Source organism: Stigmatopora nigra, unplaced genomic scaffold (genome assembly GCF_051989575.1).
Source record: "Stigmatopora nigra isolate UIUO_SnigA unplaced genomic scaffold, RoL_Snig_1.1 HiC_scaffold_24, whole genome shotgun sequence".
NCBI classification, from domain to species: domain Eukaryota; kingdom Metazoa; phylum Chordata; class Actinopteri; order Syngnathiformes; family Syngnathidae; genus Stigmatopora; species Stigmatopora nigra.
In genome coordinates, this window is record NW_027551603.1 from 654,570 (window position 1) to 674,144 (window position 19,575).

Consider the following 19,575-nt stretch of genomic DNA (forward strand, 5'->3'; position numbering starts at 1 on the left):
GAATGATATCCATATGATCTAATAAAATAAAATAAAATCTATATGTATTTTTTGAAATGGATATGTGGGTATGCATATAGATTTAAAACCTAAACCTTGTAGTGCCGTTGTAGCAAGGCCACCTCCCCCTTGTCGAGACATAGGTCTTCCCTTGACTCAAGCCCAAATTATTTTCTTTATTGATCTTTTATTGATAGATTATGTCTCGGTGGTCTGCCAATCAAAAAACACAAAAAGACAAACTATCATTCACGCTCACACTCATAAAAAGAAGAATTTAGTGTGTTCAACCAGTCTAGCATCCATAATTTCATTTTGTGGGAGTAAACTGGAGTACCCGGAGAAAATCCACAAATTCTTGAGGACGCCATGAATACCCCACATTCCGGAAGGTCTGGATCCACCCCGCATTCATGAGTAGATCCTTTAATATACACACCCCCACTCTAGCATTTTAACCGTTTGTAAAAAATTACCTTCAAGTTTCACACAAAGTTATATCCTTTTTAATGCTATCAGTTTACCTGTTTGTTCCCCGAATTGAGGTGGCAATAGTTTCACATCTAAGGTTTTTATTTTTCACAGCCGCCATGACCTAATGGCCCCCTATCAGGTTTTTTGGAAAATCCCAATTTCCTCTAATAGCATGCCAATCACCTTTTAATGCGGCCATCCAATTTTGTTTCTACTTGTTTCAGGTGATAAGATAATCTCCCCCATTTGTAAAACTAATTCATCCACGCCTATTTTATACAACATGACGCCTATGGCCTTTATTACGTCGCCTTGACTCCAAATTCTATGAACCTAGATAACACGCCGAATTTGTAAGCGAATTTCCCCCATCCCATTTTGTTCATAGACAACCCATCTACCTAAAGCATCACTTGTTTCCAAACATGAAAGGCCCCTCTAGAATTTGTGCATCCAGCGCCAAATAGAGCCTATTTACACATTTGTCTCAAACTTGTTTTAGATATGGGGTCCCCAATTTCCCAAAATTTCCCAGAATTCATGTACCACCAGATCCTGTCAAAAACCCAAAACGACTAACATAACCTGTTTCTAAGCCAGATTCTGGAATTTGGAGAATTTCTCCTTTCCCTCCCTTATCTAAGCTTGTTATTGCCCCTCGTTATCACTGTAACATTCAGGCGTATTAACCCCATCGTTGCAATGATATGAATTTCTAAAGTTCTCACCAATTTGCATGCCCTTAAAGCAGTAAAAAGCAACGTTATTTGGTTGTATCAATTGACCAATGCTTATCCAATCTGTAATATCCTTAAAGTCATCAATATGACCTGTGACAAAGCATATTTCCTCCCGCCAGGACAACAGACAATGTTCTTTCAAGTGCACTTTGAAAAACATTCCATGTTACTCCATTCTTAGGGAAAATATGCTCATCCTAAACCAATTATTTTATTTACAATTCACCTAATTATTTGGATGAATGCCATGAATTTTATCATGCCACTATTTTATTGTAAATTTCCCATCTGATGTCGTTAACAGCCAAATAATTCAATACCTACTATATACTTTGTAAATCACCTCATATGATGTTTACTTAAGACAAAAGTCTTTTCCCATAGCCTGTTACCAAAACAAAAATCTTCAACAATTAAATTAGAGAAATCAACCTTTTGTTAGACAATTCCTAATTACAACTTTAATGTTTTAAAAACCTTATCGTCACCAATATACCATAATATTGTAAATTTTGTCATCCTGGCCAACCTCCTGGATTAAAGTATTTTGAACAATCAAAAAATTCTGAAATAGTATTAATATTATTTTATCCTCCAAAAGCTAGTTTCCTTTTACTAAGAGCCCTTTGAAATCCACAATTGCTCAAAAATGACTATTTTGGTCTATTTCCCAAATCCAAAGCTTTTTACCAAATCAACCTTTTACTGAACAGATTTTCTATCCTCTTAATACATTTCATTTTAAAACCCAAAATATCAATGCGAAAGCATTCGCATAACCTTGCATTTCTTGCAGCCCATGTATTGTTCTTATTCTGAAAAGTCCAAACAGAAAACGCAATTAGCCGTTAACTATGACCTCCACTCTTGCTGCGAAAACAGCATTGTTATCTTATGTTTACAAACCAGCTTTTTCCCTGTGCCCAAATACAACGCTTTTTAGAGAAGACAACCATTAAAACGTCAAATTAACCCCTCTTCCGATATTCAACTACATCACAATATTTTTCCAAGACCCCATATATCCAGAATATGTATGCTGCAAGCACAACAATATGGCAAAAACCCATTTTCTGCCCTCAAGTTTGCTTCAGCACCCCCAAGGCCAATTATTATTATTATAATGTCTTCACGGAAAGGATCACAAAATTTTAGTCGTTTACACGGTCCGAACGCTCCCGAAAGCCCAACACAGTTAAATCGTCTGCCCCGCGGCCCACATGTTTCACTCCCATCTAATCAGCAGCCGCTGCACCAGAAACGCTTCCCCCGCAGTCGACACATTTTTTTGCAAGTCTAGAGCATAATAAAAACACAGGTGACATTCCCTGCTAAACATTTAAATGATCATTTTGTATATATTCTTTTGTCTTTTTAAACACCATCTTCCCGTTAGCGGACGGGATCAAAAACCAAGCTGCAATAAGCCATCACATTGCTGTAAATTGACAGTACATATAGGTTATATTAACAAAGCACCACCAGCACTTGGAAATAACCATTCTAATTGTTGTTATACAAGCCCAAGCATCACAAAAAAACCCAATTTATTGTAATCACAAAACGTCATACCCGGATTAACCAAATCAAATACCAGTGTCCCCATTAATTTTCTAGCTCCCTTTATTTTTGTTAAACTTCCTACGCGCCCGTCACCTATCTCGGTAAATATTTTCCCCGTCAGCCGAGGAGGCCCCGCTATTTTTTCCTTACCAAACAGTACTTTCCCGCCGCCACGGTCTTAAATATATCCCCGTTATCCGAGGGAGCCCCCACTATTTTCCCAAAATAGTATTTTTTAACTTCTCCCCGGCCTTATTTCGCCATTAGTGTCTGTGGAACAAGCTGTTACACTTTTATCCACTCACATATTATTTATATACGTATATTACCTCCATTAGTGTCTGTGGAACAAGCTGTTACACTTTTATCCACTCACATATTATTTATATATGTATATTACCTCCATTAGTGTATATATTATCCTGCATTTTATGCATTTTAAGCTGGCCAGCAAACCCATATTTATTTATCCATAAATATAGCTGTGTAATATTTTTAAAGCGCTTTGTCTTACCAATTTTTTCCAATCCTTACAAGTTAGACGTATTTTTTGGATCGTCATCCAAACCCGCCTTACAACACGTGTTTCCCATATTTTACTTTTTTGTAGTGAGTTCGTGTGCCTCACACAGTTAACTTTATTATATCTATTTTTATTATTATCACTCTATTTTTATTATTATCACTCCTTCGACTGTATTTCCTAGGCTTATCTTAATTTTACTGCAGAAACCACACAAACACCATACAACATTTACAACATATTCGTGCCTACCCTTTAGACACAGGACACTTCCCAGCCCCACCATTGTACCTCCAGTACAATACATTCGTGCCTACCCCTGAGACACAGGACACTTTCCAGCAAAGTGCCCCACCGTACCTGCCATTGACTAGTATAAACACAGGGTTTTGTCGCCGTCACCCAGGACGCGAAACCAGCCCACAATGGACCTCACATACAATGTCCCTTTAACGCATTTGGAAACACCGTCACAACATGCAGACATTAATGTGGACTTACCCGAGATCCATCAGATGTCTCCCTCCAGCAGGAAAAGTCTTCAACCGCCGAGAATCCAGGCGCCCCCGTCGAAAAACTCCGGCCCACCAAGGGTTTTGAAGACGCCGTGCGCACGGTCACTTACCAGATGTCGAACAGCAGCGCCTGGGTTCTCGCTCCGGTATATTGACCTCCATGGCTCAGAAGGACCAAAATGTCAGGTTCATTAATAATTACCTTCGTCCGTAATTATCAATAACTGCAGGAAGACATCTTATTCAATTATTGACATTTAATTAAATAGAAATGGATACAACAGATAAAAGCCTCCGGAGGGGAGCGTTACAGCAAGTGTCACCTTACAACTTCCGAACGTCTCCTCGAATAGACGTTTTCGTCCCATTCTTATGGTCACAAGTTACAGAGTTGTTGATCATTCCATCACGTATGAGTAAAAACAACATCTGGGACTACAATAACAATCAAAGTATTTTACTAATAACAAAAACAGGGACTAGACCTAACAACATGTAGATTAGAGTAATTATACAACCTCCTTGACCTAAGAATCATATAATATAATCATAATCATATAATCGTTACATACAGAAAAACCCGAAGTGTACGGTTACATAACGATAACAATATTCTTGTTATTGTCCGAATAGCCCTGTCCTCGTCACCAAGGGCCCACCAAATCTCAAGGACCCAGATTGGGTGGATTGTTTGTATAACCATCCTGGAACAGGCTGTCCAGGTTAAAGATGACTTGGTGTGACCTCAACACTTTTGAAAAACAGAAAGAGAATGATTTAACAAAGTAATGAATTAATACAGAGAAAAGAAAGAGAATGATTTAATAAAGAAATGAATTAATATAACTATTATAATAGTAAAACAGAACAAACCCAACAGACACCCATGAAATGTCGAAAAAGATGCGGGGTATGATGCTCACAGCACCTGGTATTCCCAAGCGGTCTCCCAATCAGGTACTAAACAGGCCGAACCATGCTTGGCTTCCGAGATCGGACGAGATCGGGCCTTTTCAGGGTGGTATGGCCGTGAGCGGTACTGCACTAGCAGATGGACACCCATGAAATGTCGAAAAAGATGCGGGGTATGATGCACACAGCACCTGGTATTCCCAAGCGGTCTCCCAATCAGGTACTAAACAGGCCGAACCATGCTTGGCTTCCGAGATCGGGCGTGATCGGGCCTTTTCAGGGTGGTATGGCCGTGAGCGGTACTGCACTAGCAGATGGACACCCATGAAATGTCGAAAAAGATGCGGGGTATGATGCTCACAGCACCTGGTATTCCCAAGCGGTCTCCCAATCAGGTACTAACCAGGCCAAACCATGCTTGGCTTCCTAGATCGGACGAGATCGGGCCTTTTCAGGGTGGTATGGCCGTGAGCGGTACTGCTCTTGCAGATGGACACCCATGAAATGTCGAAAAAGATGCGGGGTATGATGCTCACAGCACCTGGTATTCCCAAGTGGTCTCCCAATCAGGTACTAACCAGGCCAAACCATGCTTGGCTTCCGAGATCGGACGAGATCGGGCCTTTTCAGGGTGGTATGGCCGTGAGCGGTACTTCTCTTGCAGATGGACACCCATGAAATGTCGAAAAAGATGCGGGGTATGATGCTCACAGCACCTGGTATTCCCAAGCGGTCTCCCAATCAGGTACTAACCAGGCCGAACCTTGCTTGGCTTCCGAGATCGGACGAGATCGGGCCTTTTCAGGGTGGTATGGCCGTGAGCGGTACTGCACTAGCAGATGGACACCCATGAAATGTCGAAAAAGATGCGGGGTATGATGCACACAGCCCCTGGTATTCCCAAGCGGTCTCCCAATCAGGTACTAAACAGGCCGAACCATGCTTGGCTTCCGAGATCGGGCGAGATCGGGCCTTTTCAGGGTGGTATGGCCGTGAGCGGTACTGCACTAGCAGATGGACACCCATGAAATGTCGAAAAAGATGCGGGGTATGATGCTCACAGCACCTGGTATTCCCAAGCGGTCTCCCAATCAGGTACTAACCAGGCCGAACCATGCTTGGCTTCCTAGATCGGACGAGATCGGGCCTTTTCAGGGTGGTATGGCCGTGAGCGGTACTGCTCTTGCAGATGGACACCCATGAAATGTCGAAAAAGATGCGGGGTATGATGCTCACAGCACCTGGTATTCCCAAGCAGTCTCCCAATCAGGTACTAACCAGGCCAAACCATGCTTGGCTTCCGAGATCGGACGAGATCAGGCCTTTTCAGGGTGGTATGGCCGTGAGCGGTACTTCTCTTGCAGATGGACACCCATGAAATGTCGAAAAAGATACGGGGTATGATGCTCACAGCACCTGGTATTCCCAAGCGGTCTCCCAATCAGGTACTAACCAGGCCGAACCTTGCTTGGCTTCCGAGATCGGACGAGATCGGTCCTTTTCAGGGTGGTATGGCCGTGAGCGGTACTGCACTAGCAGATGGACACCCATGAAATGTCGAAAAAGATGCGGGGTATGATGCTCACAGCACCTGGTATTCCCAAGCGGTCTCCCAACCAGGTACTAACCAGGCCGAACCATGCTTGGCTTCCAAGATCGGACGAAATCGGGCCTTTTCAGGGTGGTATGGCCGTGAGCGGTACTGCACTAGCAGATGGACACCCATGAAATGTCGAAAAAGATGCGGGGTATGATGCTCACAGCACCTGGTATTCCCAAGCGGTCTCCCAATCAGGTACTAACCAGGCCGAACCATGCTTGGCTGCCGAGATCAGACGAGATCGGGCCTTATCAGGGTGGTATGGCCGTGAGCGGTACTCTTCTTGCAGATGGACACCCATGAAATGTCGAAAAAGATGCGGGGTATGATGCTCACAGCACCTGGTATTCCCAAGCGGTCTCCCAATCAGGTACTAACCAGGCCGAGCCATGCTTGGCTGCCGAGATCGGACGAGATCGGGCGAGATCGGGCCTTATCAGGGTGGTATGGCCGTGAGCGCTACTGCTCTTGCAGATGGACACCAATGAAATGTCGAAAAAGATGCGGGGTATGATGCTCACAGCACCTGGTATTCCCAAGCGGTCTCCCAATCAGGTACTAACCAGGCCGAACCATGCTTGGCTGCCGAGATCGGACGAGATCGGGCCTTTTCAGGGTGGTATGGCCGTGAGCGGTACTGCACTAGCAGATGGACACCCATGAAATGTCGAAAAAGATGCGGGGTATGATGCTCACAGGACCTGGTATTCCCAAGCGGTCTCCCAATCAGGTACTAAACAGGCCGAACCATGCTTGGCTTCCGAGATCGGACGAGATCGGACCTTTTCAGGGTGGTATGGCCGTGAGCGGTACTGCTCATGCAGATGGACACCCATGAAATGTCGAAAAAGATGCGGGGTATGATGCTCACAGCACCTGGTATTCCCAAGCGGTCTCCCAATCAGGTACTAAACAGGCCGAACCATGCTTGGCTTCCGAGATCGGACGAGATCGGGCCTTTTCAGGGTGGTATGGCCGTGAGCGGTACTGCACTAGCAGATGGACACCCATGAAATGTCGAAAAAGATGCGGGGTATGATGCTCACAGCACCTGGTATTCCCAAGCGGTCTCCCAATCAGGTACTAACCAGGCCGAACCATGCTTGGCTTCCGAGATCGGGCCTTTTCAGGGTGGTATGGCCGTGAGCGGTACTGCTATTGCAGATGGACACCCATGAAATGTCGAAAAAGATGCGGGGTATGATGCTCACAGCACCTGGTATTCCCAAGCGGTCTCCCAATCAGGTACTAAACAGGCCGAACCATGCTTGGCTTCCGAGATCGGACGAGATCGCGCCTTTTCAGGGTGGTATGGCCGTGAGCGGTACTGCTCTTGCAGATGGACACCCATGAAATGTCGAGAAAGATGCGGGGTATGATGCTCACAGCACCTGGTATTCCCAAGCGGTCTCCCAATCAGGTACCAAACAGGCCGAACCATGCTTGGCTTCCAAGATCGGACGAGATTGGGCCTTTTCAGGGTGGTATGGCCATGTGCGGTACTGCACTTGCAGATGGACACCCATGAAATGTCGAAAAAGATGCGGGGTATGATGCTCACAGCACCTGGTATTCCCAAGCGGTCTCCCAATCAGGTACTAAACAGGCCGAACCATGCTTGGCTTCCGAGATCGGACGAGATCGGGCCTTTTCAGGGTGGTATGGCCGTGAGCGGTACTGCACTAGCAGATGGACACCCATGAAATGTCGAAAAAGATGCGGGGTATGATGCTCACAGCACCTGGTATTCCGAAGCGGTCTCCCAATCAGGTACTAAACAGGCCGAACCATGCTTGGCTGCCGAGATCGGGCGAGATCGGGCCTTTTCAGGGTGGTATGGCCGTGAGCGGTACTGCACTTGCAGATGGACACCCATGAAATGTCGAAAAAGATGCGGGGTATGATGCTCACAGCACCTGGTATTCCCAAGCGGTCTCCCAATCAGGTACTAAACAGGCCGAACCATGCTTGGCTGCCGAGATCGGACGAGATCGGGCCTTTTCAGGGTGGTATGGCCGTGAGCGGTACTGCACTAGCAGATGGACACCCATGAAATGTCGATAAAGATGCGGGGTATGATGCTCACAGCACCTGGTATTCCCAAGCGGTCTCCCAATCAGGTACTAACCAGGCCGAACCATGCTTGGCTTCCGAGATCGGACGAGATCGGGCCTTTTCAGGGTGGTATGGCCATGAGCGGTACTGCTCTTGCAGATGGACACCCATGAAATGTCGAAAAAGATGCGGGGTATGATGCTCACAGCACCTGGTATTCCCAAGCGGTCTCCCAATCAGGTACTAAACAGGCCGAACCATGCTTGGCTGCCGAGATCGGGCCTTTTCAGGGTGGTATGGCCGTGAGCGGTACTGCACTAGCAGATGGACACCCATGAAATGTCGGTAAAGATGCGGGGTATGATGCTCACAGCACCTGGTATTCCCAAGCGGTCTCCCAATCAGGTACTAACCAGGCCGAACCATGCTTGGCTTCCGAGATCGGACGAGATCGGGCCTTTTCAGGGTGGTATGGCCGTGAGCGGTACTGCTCTTGCAGATGGACACCCATGAAATGTCGAAAAAGATGCGGGGTATGATGCTCACAGCAACTGGTATTCCCAAGCGGTCTCCCAATCAGGTACTAAACAGGCCGAACCATGCTTAGCTTCCGAGATCGGACGAGATCGGGCCTTTTCAGGCTGGTATGGCCGTGAGCGGTACTGCACTAGCAGATGGACACCCATGAAATGTCGAAAAAGATGCGGGGTATGATGCTCACAGCACCTGGTATTCCCAAGCGGTCTCCCAATCAGGTACTAAACAGGCCGAACCATGCTTGGCTTCCGAGATCGGACGAGATCGGGCCTTTTCAGGGTGGTATGGCCGTGAGCGGTACTGCACTAGCAGATGGACACCCATGAAATGTCGAAAAAGATGCGGGGTATGATGCTCACAGCACCTGGTATTCCCAAGCGGTCTCCCAATCAGGTACTAACCAGGCCGAACCATGCTTGGCTGCCGAGATCGGACGAAATCGGACGAGATCGGGCCTTATCAGGGTGGTATGGCCGTGAGCGGTACTGCACTAGCAGATGGACACCCATGAAATGTGGAAAAAGATGCGGGGTATGATGCTCACAGCACCTGGTATTCCCAAGTGGTCTCCCAATCAGGTACTAACCAGGCCAAACCATGCTTGGCTGCCGAGATCGGACGAGATCGGACGAGATCGGGCCTTATCAGGGTGGTATGGCCGTGAGCGGTACTGCTCTTGCAGATGGACACCCATGAAATGTCGAAAAAGATGCGGGGTATGATGCTCGCAGCACCTGGTATTCCCAAGCGGTCTCCCAATCAGGTACGAACCAGGCCGGACCATGTTTGGCTGCCAAAATCGGACAAGATCGGGCCTTTTCAGGGTGGTAAGGCCGTGAGCGGTACTGCTCTTGCAGATGGACACCCATGAAATGTCGAAAAAGATGCGGGGTATGATGCTCACAGCACCTGGTATTCCCAAGCGGTCTCCCAAACAGATACTAACCAGGCCGAACCATGCTTGGCTTCCGAGTTCGGACGAGATCGGGCCTTTTCAGGGTGGTATGGCCTTGGGCGGTACTGCTCTTGCAGATGGACACCCATGAAATGTCGAAAAAGATGCGGGGTATGATGCTCACAGCACCTGGTATTCCCAAGCGGTCTCCCAAACAGGTACTAAACAGGCCGAACCATGCTTGGCTTCCGAGATCGGACGAGATCGGGCCTTTTCAGGGTGGTATGGCCGTGGGCGGTACTGCACTTTCAGATAGACACCCATGAAATGTCGAAAAAGATGCGGGGTATGATGCTCACAGCACCTGGTATTCCCAAGCGGTCTCCCAATCAGGTACTAAACAGGCCGAACCATGCTTGGCTGCCGAGATCGGACGAGATCGGGCCTTTTCAGGGTGGTATGGCCGTGAGCGGTATGGCACCAGCAGATGGACACCCATGAAATGTCGAAAAAGATGCGGGGTATGATGCTCACAGCACCTGGTATTCCCAAGCGGTCTTCAATCAGGTACTAAACAGGCCGAACCATGCTTGGCTTCCGAGATCGGACGAGATCGGGCCTTTTCAGGGTGGTATGGCCGTGGGCGGTACTGCACTTTCAGATAGACACCCATGAAATGTCGAAAAAAATGCGGGGTATGATGCTCACAGCACCTGGTATTCCCAAGCGGTCTCCCAATCAGGTACTAACCAGGCCAAACCATGCTTGGCTTCCTAGATCGGGCGAGATCGGGCCTTTTCAGGGTGGTATGGCCGTGAGCGGTACTGCTCGTGCAGATGGACACCCATGAAATGTCGAAAAAGATGCGGGGCAAGATGCTCACAGCACCTGGTATTCCCAAGCGGTCTCCCAATCAGGTACTAAACAGGCTGAACCCTGCTTGGCTGCCGAGATCGGACGAGATCGGGCGAGATTGGGCCTTTTCAGGGTGGTATGGCCGTGAGCGGTACTGCTCTTGCAGATGGACACCCATGAAATGTCGAAAAAGATGCGGGGTATGATGCTCACAGCACCTGGTATTCCCAAGCGGTCTCCCAATCAGGTATTAACCAGGCCGAACCATGCTTGGCTGCCGAGATCGGACGAGATCGGGCGAGATCGGGCCTTATCAGGGCGGTATGGCCATGAGCGGTACTGCTCTTGCAGATGGACACCCATGAAATGTCGAAAAAGATGCGGGGTATGATGCTCACAGCACCTGGTATTCTCAAGCGGTCTCCCAATCAGGTACTAACCAGGCCGAACCATGCTTGGCTGCCGAGTTCGGACGAGATCGGGCGAGATCGGGCCTTTTCAGGGTGGTATGGCAGTGAGCGGTACTGCTCTTGCAGATGGACACCCATGAAATGTCGAAAAAAATGCGGGGTATGATGCTCACAGCACCTGGTATTCCCAAGCGGTCTCCCAATCAGGTACTAACCAGGCCGAACCATGCTTGGCTGCCGAGGTCGGACGAGATCGGGCGAGATCGGGCCTTATCAGGGTGGTATGGCCGTGAGCGGTACTGCTCTTGCAGATGAACACTGTCAGGTTCTTTAATAATTACCTTCGTCCGTAATTATCAATAACTGCAGGAAGACATCTTATTCAATTATTGACATTTAATTAAATAGAAATGGATACAACAGATAAAAGCCTCCGGAGGGGAGCGTTACAGCAAGTGTCACCTTACAACTTCCGAACGTCTCCTCGAATAGACGTTTTCGTCCCATTCTTATGGTCACAAGTTACAGAGTTGTTGATCATTCCATCACGTATGAGTAAAAACAACATCTGGGACTACAATAACAATCAAAGTATTTTACTAATAACAAAAACAGGGACTAGACCTAACTACATGTAGATTAGAGTAATTATACAACCTCCTTGACCTAAGAATCATATAATATAATCATAATCATATAATCGTTACATACAGAAAAACCCGAAGTGTACGGTTACATAACGATCACAATATTCTTGTTATTGTCCGAATAGCCCTGTCCTCGTCACCAAGGGCCCACCAAATCTCAAGGACCCAGATTGGGTGGATTGTTTGTATAACCATCCTGGAACAGGCTGTCCAGGTTAAAGATGACTTGGTGTGACCTCAACACTTTTGAAAAACAGAAAGAGAATGATTTAACAAAGTAATGAATTAATACAGAGAAAAGAAAGAGAATGATTTAATAAAGAAATGAATTAATATAACTATTATAATAGTAAAACAGAACAAACCCAACATTCCCCCGTTTTTATAATATGTATGTTATTAGTCATTTCTTAGTAATCACTAAATGGTAATGTCGGGTGACTGTGATTTTTCCCGCCTACTCCTTACTCCCATGGCTGGTCTGAAAGAGAAAAAACATAATTATATTCGTCCAATTGGTCCTCGGATTTACCGTACTCCTGGACCTCACTGCTTTCCCCAAACCGTCCCATAAGATACAACTCATGTACTTTAGAATTTGTAGGGGCAATTGCAGTAGTTATAAGTCGGCTTAGTAAGGAGCGCAAACAGGGGATACTACATCACCCACACAATGTTAGGATAGCGGTAATTGTGCCTATAGTAACCACGAAGGATGTAGCCAAATCTTTAGATTTTCCAAAGGTCTTATCCCACCAATCTGACAATGCGGACGTATCTACTCCAGAGTGCTCTTGCATATTGCGGTTCAGTGTTTGCAGGCCAGTAATGGCCCTGGTGAGAGATCCACTGGGTGACGTGTTGTTCGGTATGAAGGTGCAACATTGTTTTACAAACATTGCACACACGCCCCGTTTCAAGGATCATATCCACCGCTATGCGACCCCGGAACGCCATCAGACTGGTAGCTGCCAGTTGTTCCTTTATGGCCACAAATCCCTGTTCAGTATAATTTCCAAGTTTTGTACATTGTAATGTAAGTAATTTATTCTATCCACATTTTTGTTTGGGGTGATTAGAAGGAAGATAGACTCCCAACCTGCTGCGATCTGATTAGCCAGCTTATACTCATCTGGTACGCCCCAGGGGATGCCAATCGCATCAATGTATGTTGGATCTCCTTCCCTCCATGCCTCTCGACGATGTCGGGAGGGTCGACCCTTCAGCCGAATTATGAGCCGCCAATTGTATCTCCTCCACTGTGGATGGAAAAACAGACATCGGTAAGAGCAGTGAGACCAAAGTACCTAGTCCTGCCGCGTTTCGGCAGGAGTCGTATAATTTATCTACCACCCCGCCACCATAGGCCAGAACGTGGTATCAGGGGTGTAGTTTGTTTTAGAACGCCGGTACACCACGTCTCATTTATCGCCCCTAGCTTCAGACCATGCCCTGTAAGGTTTAAGCAGGTAAAATGATTAAACAGTGGAAAAATTGACTTCCTATTTACTGCGTAACAGGATAAACACTGTTTCAATATATTTTTTTTCTTTCTTGCCAAGTAGGACACGTTTTTTCATTTGTAAAAACACTTTTCCCCAAAAGAATGGTGATTGAGGGAGTTGTTAGACCCCATCGTTTTTTCCCTTGTCTGGTAGGTTATCGTAATCTTTTGTAAGATGGTTTAGTCTCAATTGAAACTATATGGAGACGTCAAACCCAATATAAAAGAGTTCCCTATAGTTGTATGGTATTGCTTGCTGAGCAATAATCTTTTCAATTAATATTGGTGTTTCCCGTATTTTATTAAGTCAGAAAGTTTATTTTACCCGTCCCCTCAATGTTTCAATTGAGACCACCCTTTTACCAAAGTAGCTCCACCTAGTGCTTGTCCTCTTTACACTCCATTAACAGCGCCCAATTATCCCCCGTTTGGGAAATCCCTGTTTCAGAAATAAATTTCACAGGTTAATATGTCAGTCCAAGCTTTCCAATCTTGACCAATTTCTGCAACAAGGCTTTTCCCAATCTTCAATTTTTTTGCTGTTAATGTACCACACATATTTCCCACCATAGATTGACACCTTGTACGGCACCCGGGACGTCGCCGAGTCCAAATATATATTTTCAATTTGGAAATTTGATTTAGTAGGTAATGTTAATTAAATGTAAATGTGTATGTTTCTCGGTTTACCCTCCCGTAAGAAGGTGTATCCTCAATTGAAACACCTCCGCCTTTTTCTCCAACTGGAGAAAACAACCCTACTGTGGAAAGGAATAGAATCACAATCATCATTAATCTCATTGCCCCAAAAGCAATAATTGTTTTCAACATGACTTTTTGTCTTTGTTTAGGGAGTTTTCCTCTTGAAACGTTTCAATTTAGACAACCTTCTTACTGTGGGAAAGGTGCATCCGTGTCCCCTTTCAGTAACAAGGACCCTCCGACTTTGCGTTGCTCCGATGTTTCTTCTTTTATGCTGCTTATCAGCATCCAGTCTTCAAGAATCACCGTCGCTTCGTCCGTTTCCTGTTGACAAGCAAAATCTCCCTCTGATAGTATAAATTTGGTGTGTGCGTTTTTTTTTTTTTTCTGATAGATTCGCCTCATCATCCAATTGTCATTGTGTAGTGAATAATAACAATTTGTAAGGTCTACCAAACAGGACTTCATATAAGGTCCGCCAATTGTGGATGGTAGACAACTATTATATTAACAAAATGGGAGCCATTATCACTATAAATAGTTTCTGAAATTCCATATCGTGGAATGATATCCATATGATCTAATAAAATAAAATAAAATCTATATGTATTTTTTGAAATGGATATGTGGGTATGCATATAGATTTAAAACCTAAACCTTGTAGTGCCGTTGTAGCAAGGCCACCTCCCCCTTGTCGAGACATAGGTCTTCCCTTGACTCAAGCCCAAATTATTTTCTTTATTGATCTTTTATTGATAGATTATGTCTCGGTGGTCTGCCAATCAAAAAACACAAAAAGACAAACTATCATTCACGCTCACACTCATAAAAAGAAGAATTTAGTGTGTTCAACCAGTCTAGCATCCATAATTTCATTTTGTGGGAGTAAACTGGAGTACCCGGAGAAAATCCACAAATTCTTGAGGACGCCATGAATACCCCACATTCCGGAAGGTCTGGATCCACCCCGCATTCATGAGTAGATCCTTTAATATACACACCCCCACTCTAGCATTTTAACCGTTTGTAAAAAATTACCTTCAAGTTTCACACAAAGTTATATCCTTTTTAATGCTATCAGTTTACCTGTTTGTTCCCCGAATTGAGGTGGCAATAGTTTCACATCTAAGGTTTTTATTTTTCACAGCCGCCATGACCTAATGGCCCCCTATCAGGTTTTTTGGAAAATCCCAATTTCCTCTAATAGCATGCCAATCACCTTTTAATGCGGCCATCCAATTTTGTTTCTACTTGTTTCAGGTGATAAGATAATCTCCCCCATTTGTAAAACTAATTCATCCACGCCTATTTTATACAACATGACGCCTATGGCCTTTATTACGTCGCCTTGACTCCAAATTCTATGAACCTAGATAACACGCCGAATTTGTAAGCGAATTTCCCCCATCCCATTTTGTTCATAGACAACCCATCTACCTAAAGCATCACTTGTTTCCAAACATGAAAGGCCCCTCTAGAATTTGTGCATCCAGCGCCAAATAGAGCCTATTTACACATTTGTCTCAAACTTGTTTTAGATATGGGGTCCCCAATTTCCCAAAATTTCCCAGAATTCATGTACCACCAGATCCTGTCAAAAACCCAAAACGACTAACATAACCTGTTTCTAAGCCAGATTCTGGAATTTGGAGAATTTCTCCTTTCCCTCCCTTATCTAAGCTTGTTATTGCCCCTCGTTATCACTGTAACATTCAGGCGTATTAACCCCATCGTTGCAATGATATGAATTTCTAAAGTTCTCACCAATTTGCATGCCCTTAAAGCAGTAAAAAGCAACGTTATTTGGTTGTATCAATTGACCAATGCTTATCCAATCTGTAATATCCTTAAAGTCATCAATATGACCTGTGACAAAGCATATTTCCTCCCGCCAGGACAACAGACAATGTTCTTTCAAGTGCACTTTGAAAAACATTCCATGTTACTCCATTCTTAGGGAAAATATGCTCATCCTAAACCAATTATTTTATTTACAATTCACCTAATTATTTGGATGAATGCCATGAATTTTATCATGCCACTATTTTATTGTAAATTTCCCATCTGATGTCGTTAACAGCCAAATAATTCAATACCTACTATATACTTTGTAAATCACCTCATATGATGTTTACTTAAGACAAAAGTCTTTTCCCATAGCCTGTTACCAAAACAAAAATCTTCAACAATTAAATTAGAGAAATCAACCTTTTGTTAGACAATTCCTAATTACAACTTTAATGTTTTAAAAACCTTATCGTCACCAATATACCATAATATTGTAAATTTTGTCATCCTGGCCAACCTCCTGGATTAAAGTATTTTGAACAATCAAAAAATTCTGAAATAGTATTAATATTATTTTATCCTCCAAAAGCTAGTTTCCTTTTACTAAGAGCCCTTTGAAATCCACAATTGCTCAAAAATGACTATTTTGGTCTATTTCCCAAATCCAAAGCTTTTTACCAAATCAACCTTTTACTGAACAGATTTTCTATCCTCTTAATACATTTCATTTTAAAACCCAAAATATCAATGCGAAAGCATTCGCATAACCTTGCATTTCTTGCAGCCCATGTATTGTTCTTATTCTGAAAAGTCCAAACAGAAAACGCAATTAGCCGTTAACTATGACCTCCACTCTTGCTGCGAAAACAGCATTGTTATCTTATGTTTACAAACCAGCTTTTTCCCTGTGCCCAAATACAACGCTTTTTAGAGAAGACAACCATTAAAACGTCAAATTAACCCCTCTTCCGATATTCAACTACATCACAATATTTTTCCAAGACCCCATATATCCAGAATATGTATGCTGCAAGCACAACAATATGGCAAAAACCCATTTTCTGCCCTCAAGTTTGCTTCAGCACCCCCAAGGCCAATTATTATTATTATAATGTCTTCACGGAAAGGATCACAAAATTTTAGTCGTTTACACGGTCCGAACGCTCCCGAAAGCCCAACACAGTTAAATCGTCTGCCCCGCGGCCCACATGTTTCACTCCCATCTAATCAGCAGCCGCTGCACCAGAAACGCTTCCCCCGCAGTCGACACATTTTTTTGCAAGTCTAGAGCATAATAAAAACACAGGTGACATTCCCTGCTAAACATTTAAATGATCATTTTGTATATATTCTTTTGTCTTTTTAAACACCATCTTCCCGTTAGCGGACGGGATCAAAAACCAAGCTGCAATAAGCCATCACATTGCTGTAAATTGACAGTACATATAGGTTATATTAACAAAGCACCACCAGCACTTGGAAATAACCATTCTAATTGTTGTTATACAAGCCCAAGCATCACAAAAAAACCCAATTTATTGTAATCACAAAACGTCATACCCGGATTAACCAAATCAAATACCAGTGTCCCCATTAATTTTCTAGCTCCCTTTATTTTTGTTAAACTTCCTACGCGCCCGTCACCTATCTCGGTAAATATTTTCCCCGTCAGCCGAGGAGGCCCCGCTATTTTTTCCTTACCAAACAGTACTTTCCCGCCGCCACGGTCTTAAATATATCCCCGTTATCCGAGGGAGCCCCCACTATTTTCCCAAAATAGTATTTTTTAACTTCTCCCCGGCCTTATTTCGCCATTAGTGTCTGTGGAACAAGCTGTTACACTTTTATCCACTCACATATTATTTATATACGTATATTACCTCCATTAGTGTCTGTGGAACAAGCTGTTACACTTTTATCCACTCACATATTATTTATATATGTATATTACCTCCATTAGTGTATATATTATCCTGCATTTTATGCATTTTAAGCTGGCCAGCAAACCCATATTTATTTATCCATAAATATAGCTGTGTAATATTTTTAAAGCGCTTTGTCTTACCAATTTTTTCCAATCCTTACAAGTTAGACGTATTTTTTGGATCGTCATCCAAACCCGCCTTACAACACGTGTTTCCCATATTTTACTTTTTTGTAGTGAGTTCGTGTGCCTCACACAGTTAACTTTATTATATCTATTTTTATTATTATCACTCTATTTTTATTATTATCACTCCTTCGACTGTATTTCCTAGGCTTATCTTAATTTTACTGCAGAAACCACACAAACACCATACAACATTTACAACATATTCGTGCCTACCCTTTAGACACAGGACACTTCCCAGCCCCACCATTGTACCTCCAGTACAATACATTCGTGCCTACCCCTGAGACACAGGACACTTTCCAGCAAAGTGCCCCACCGTACCTGCCATTGACTAGTATAAACACAGGGTTTTGTCGCCGTCACCCAGGACGCGAAACCAGCCCACAATGGACCTCACATACAATGTCCCTTTAACGCATTTGGAAACACCGTCACAACATGCAGACATTAATGTGGACTTACCCGAGATCCATCAGATGTCTCCCTCCAGCAGGAAAAGTCTTCAACCGCCGAGAATCCAGGCGCCCCCGTCGAAAAACTCCGGCCCACCAAGGGTTTTGAAGACGCCGTGCGCACGGTCACTTACCAGATGTCGAACAGCAGCGCCTGGGTTCTCGCTCCGGTATATTGACCTCCATGGCTCAGAAGGACCAAAATGTCAGGTTCATTAATAATTACCTTCGTCCGTAATTATCAATAACTGCAGGAAGACATCTTATTCAATTATTGACATTTAATTAAATAGAAATGGATACAACAGATAAAAGCCTCCGGAGGGGAGCGTTACAGCAAGTGTCACCTTACAACTTCCGAACGTCTCCTCGAATAGACGTTTTCGTCCCATTCTTATGGTCACAAGTTACAGAGTTGTTGATCATTCCATCACGTATGAGTAAAAACAACATCTGGGACTACAATAACAATCAAAGTATTTTACTAATAACAAAAACAGGGACTAGACCTAACAACATGTAGATTAGAGTAATTATACAACCTCCTTGACCTAAGAATCATATAATATAATCATAATCATATAATCGTTACATACAGAAAAACCCGAAGTGTACGGTTACATAACGATAACAATATTCTTGTTATTGTCCGAATAGCCCTGTCCTCGTCACCAAGGGCCCACCAAATCTCAAGGACCCAGATTGGGTGGATTGTTTGTATAACCATCCTGGAACAGGCTGTCCAGGTTAAAGATGACTTGGTGTGACCTCAACACTTTTGAAAAACAGAAAGAGAATGATTTAACAAAGTAATGAATTAATACAGAGAAAAGAAAGAGAATGATTTAATAAAGAAATGAATTAATATAACTATTATAATAGTAAAACAGAACAAACCCAACAGACACCCATGAAATGTCGAAAAAGATGCGGGGTATGATGCTCACAGCACCTGGTATTCCCAAGCGGTCTCCCAATCAGGTACTAAACAGGCCGAACCATGCTTGGCTTCCGAGATCGGACGAGATCGGGCCTTTTCAGGGTGGTATGGCCGTGAGCGGTACTGCACTAGCAGATGGACACCCATGAAATGTCGAAAAAGATGCGGGGTATGATGCACACAGCACCTGGTATTCCCAAGCGGTCTCCCAATCAGGTACTAAACAGGCCGAACCATGCTTGGCTTCCGAGATCGGGCGTGATCGGGCCTTTTCAGGGTGGTATGGCCGTGAGCGGTACTGCACTAGCAGATGGACACCCATGAAATGTCGAAAAAGATGCAGGGTATGA

The 19,575-nt window shown here is 44.2% G+C and overlaps 39 pseudogenes; all 39 read right to left on the bottom strand.

The window, feature by feature from the left end:
- Positions 1–4,731: 4,731 nt before the first annotated feature.
- On the bottom strand, positions 4,732–4,850 carry LOC144187497 (5S ribosomal RNA; annotated as a pseudogene).
- A 56-nt stretch (positions 4,851–4,906) lies between these two features.
- Positions 4,907–5,025, bottom strand: LOC144182396 (5S ribosomal RNA; annotated as a pseudogene).
- A 56-nt stretch (positions 5,026–5,081) lies between these two features.
- LOC144189659 (5S ribosomal RNA) lies at positions 5,082–5,200 on the bottom strand (annotated as a pseudogene).
- A 56-nt stretch (positions 5,201–5,256) lies between these two features.
- On the bottom strand, positions 5,257–5,375 carry LOC144187983 (5S ribosomal RNA; annotated as a pseudogene).
- A 56-nt stretch (positions 5,376–5,431) lies between these two features.
- On the bottom strand, positions 5,432–5,550 carry LOC144188920 (5S ribosomal RNA; annotated as a pseudogene).
- A 56-nt stretch (positions 5,551–5,606) lies between these two features.
- LOC144183761 (5S ribosomal RNA) lies at positions 5,607–5,725 on the bottom strand (annotated as a pseudogene).
- A 56-nt stretch (positions 5,726–5,781) lies between these two features.
- Positions 5,782–5,900, bottom strand: LOC144190180 (5S ribosomal RNA; annotated as a pseudogene).
- A 56-nt stretch (positions 5,901–5,956) lies between these two features.
- LOC144189328 (5S ribosomal RNA) lies at positions 5,957–6,075 on the bottom strand (annotated as a pseudogene).
- A 56-nt stretch (positions 6,076–6,131) lies between these two features.
- Positions 6,132–6,250, bottom strand: LOC144188553 (5S ribosomal RNA; annotated as a pseudogene).
- A 56-nt stretch (positions 6,251–6,306) lies between these two features.
- Positions 6,307–6,425, bottom strand: LOC144189148 (5S ribosomal RNA; annotated as a pseudogene).
- Positions 6,426–6,481: 56 nt separating this feature from the next.
- LOC144188368 (5S ribosomal RNA) lies at positions 6,482–6,600 on the bottom strand (annotated as a pseudogene).
- A 56-nt stretch (positions 6,601–6,656) lies between these two features.
- On the bottom strand, positions 6,657–6,785 carry LOC144183328 (5S ribosomal RNA; annotated as a pseudogene).
- A 56-nt stretch (positions 6,786–6,841) lies between these two features.
- On the bottom strand, positions 6,842–6,960 carry LOC144185963 (5S ribosomal RNA; annotated as a pseudogene).
- Positions 6,961–7,016: 56 nt separating this feature from the next.
- LOC144182845 (5S ribosomal RNA) lies at positions 7,017–7,135 on the bottom strand (annotated as a pseudogene).
- A 56-nt stretch (positions 7,136–7,191) lies between these two features.
- Positions 7,192–7,310, bottom strand: LOC144187498 (5S ribosomal RNA; annotated as a pseudogene).
- A 56-nt stretch (positions 7,311–7,366) lies between these two features.
- Positions 7,367–7,475, bottom strand: LOC144186015 (5S ribosomal RNA; annotated as a pseudogene).
- A 56-nt stretch (positions 7,476–7,531) lies between these two features.
- LOC144190092 (5S ribosomal RNA) lies at positions 7,532–7,650 on the bottom strand (annotated as a pseudogene).
- Positions 7,651–7,706: 56 nt separating this feature from the next.
- On the bottom strand, positions 7,707–7,825 carry LOC144183823 (5S ribosomal RNA; annotated as a pseudogene).
- A 56-nt stretch (positions 7,826–7,881) lies between these two features.
- On the bottom strand, positions 7,882–8,000 carry LOC144187499 (5S ribosomal RNA; annotated as a pseudogene).
- A 56-nt stretch (positions 8,001–8,056) lies between these two features.
- LOC144183035 (5S ribosomal RNA) lies at positions 8,057–8,175 on the bottom strand (annotated as a pseudogene).
- A 56-nt stretch (positions 8,176–8,231) lies between these two features.
- LOC144188705 (5S ribosomal RNA) lies at positions 8,232–8,350 on the bottom strand (annotated as a pseudogene).
- Positions 8,351–8,406: 56 nt separating this feature from the next.
- On the bottom strand, positions 8,407–8,525 carry LOC144185514 (5S ribosomal RNA; annotated as a pseudogene).
- Positions 8,526–8,581: 56 nt separating this feature from the next.
- LOC144187084 (5S ribosomal RNA) lies at positions 8,582–8,690 on the bottom strand (annotated as a pseudogene).
- A 56-nt stretch (positions 8,691–8,746) lies between these two features.
- LOC144189446 (5S ribosomal RNA) lies at positions 8,747–8,865 on the bottom strand (annotated as a pseudogene).
- Positions 8,866–8,921: 56 nt separating this feature from the next.
- LOC144182121 (5S ribosomal RNA) lies at positions 8,922–9,040 on the bottom strand (annotated as a pseudogene).
- A 56-nt stretch (positions 9,041–9,096) lies between these two features.
- On the bottom strand, positions 9,097–9,215 carry LOC144187500 (5S ribosomal RNA; annotated as a pseudogene).
- A 56-nt stretch (positions 9,216–9,271) lies between these two features.
- LOC144184252 (5S ribosomal RNA) lies at positions 9,272–9,400 on the bottom strand (annotated as a pseudogene).
- Positions 9,401–9,456: 56 nt separating this feature from the next.
- On the bottom strand, positions 9,457–9,585 carry LOC144183058 (5S ribosomal RNA; annotated as a pseudogene).
- A 231-nt stretch (positions 9,586–9,816) lies between these two features.
- On the bottom strand, positions 9,817–9,935 carry LOC144183587 (5S ribosomal RNA; annotated as a pseudogene).
- A 56-nt stretch (positions 9,936–9,991) lies between these two features.
- On the bottom strand, positions 9,992–10,110 carry LOC144190648 (5S ribosomal RNA; annotated as a pseudogene).
- Positions 10,111–10,166: 56 nt separating this feature from the next.
- On the bottom strand, positions 10,167–10,285 carry LOC144188706 (5S ribosomal RNA; annotated as a pseudogene).
- Positions 10,286–10,341: 56 nt separating this feature from the next.
- On the bottom strand, positions 10,342–10,459 carry LOC144186062 (5S ribosomal RNA; annotated as a pseudogene).
- A 56-nt stretch (positions 10,460–10,515) lies between these two features.
- LOC144181831 (5S ribosomal RNA) lies at positions 10,516–10,634 on the bottom strand (annotated as a pseudogene).
- A 56-nt stretch (positions 10,635–10,690) lies between these two features.
- LOC144184150 (5S ribosomal RNA) lies at positions 10,691–10,819 on the bottom strand (annotated as a pseudogene).
- A 56-nt stretch (positions 10,820–10,875) lies between these two features.
- Positions 10,876–11,004, bottom strand: LOC144185976 (5S ribosomal RNA; annotated as a pseudogene).
- Positions 11,005–11,060: 56 nt separating this feature from the next.
- LOC144185120 (5S ribosomal RNA) lies at positions 11,061–11,189 on the bottom strand (annotated as a pseudogene).
- A 56-nt stretch (positions 11,190–11,245) lies between these two features.
- Positions 11,246–11,374, bottom strand: LOC144183611 (5S ribosomal RNA; annotated as a pseudogene).
- A 7,851-nt stretch (positions 11,375–19,225) lies between these two features.
- On the bottom strand, positions 19,226–19,344 carry LOC144187501 (5S ribosomal RNA; annotated as a pseudogene).
- Positions 19,345–19,400: 56 nt separating this feature from the next.
- Positions 19,401–19,519, bottom strand: LOC144182397 (5S ribosomal RNA; annotated as a pseudogene).
- Between the last annotated feature and the right edge of the window lie 56 nt (positions 19,520–19,575).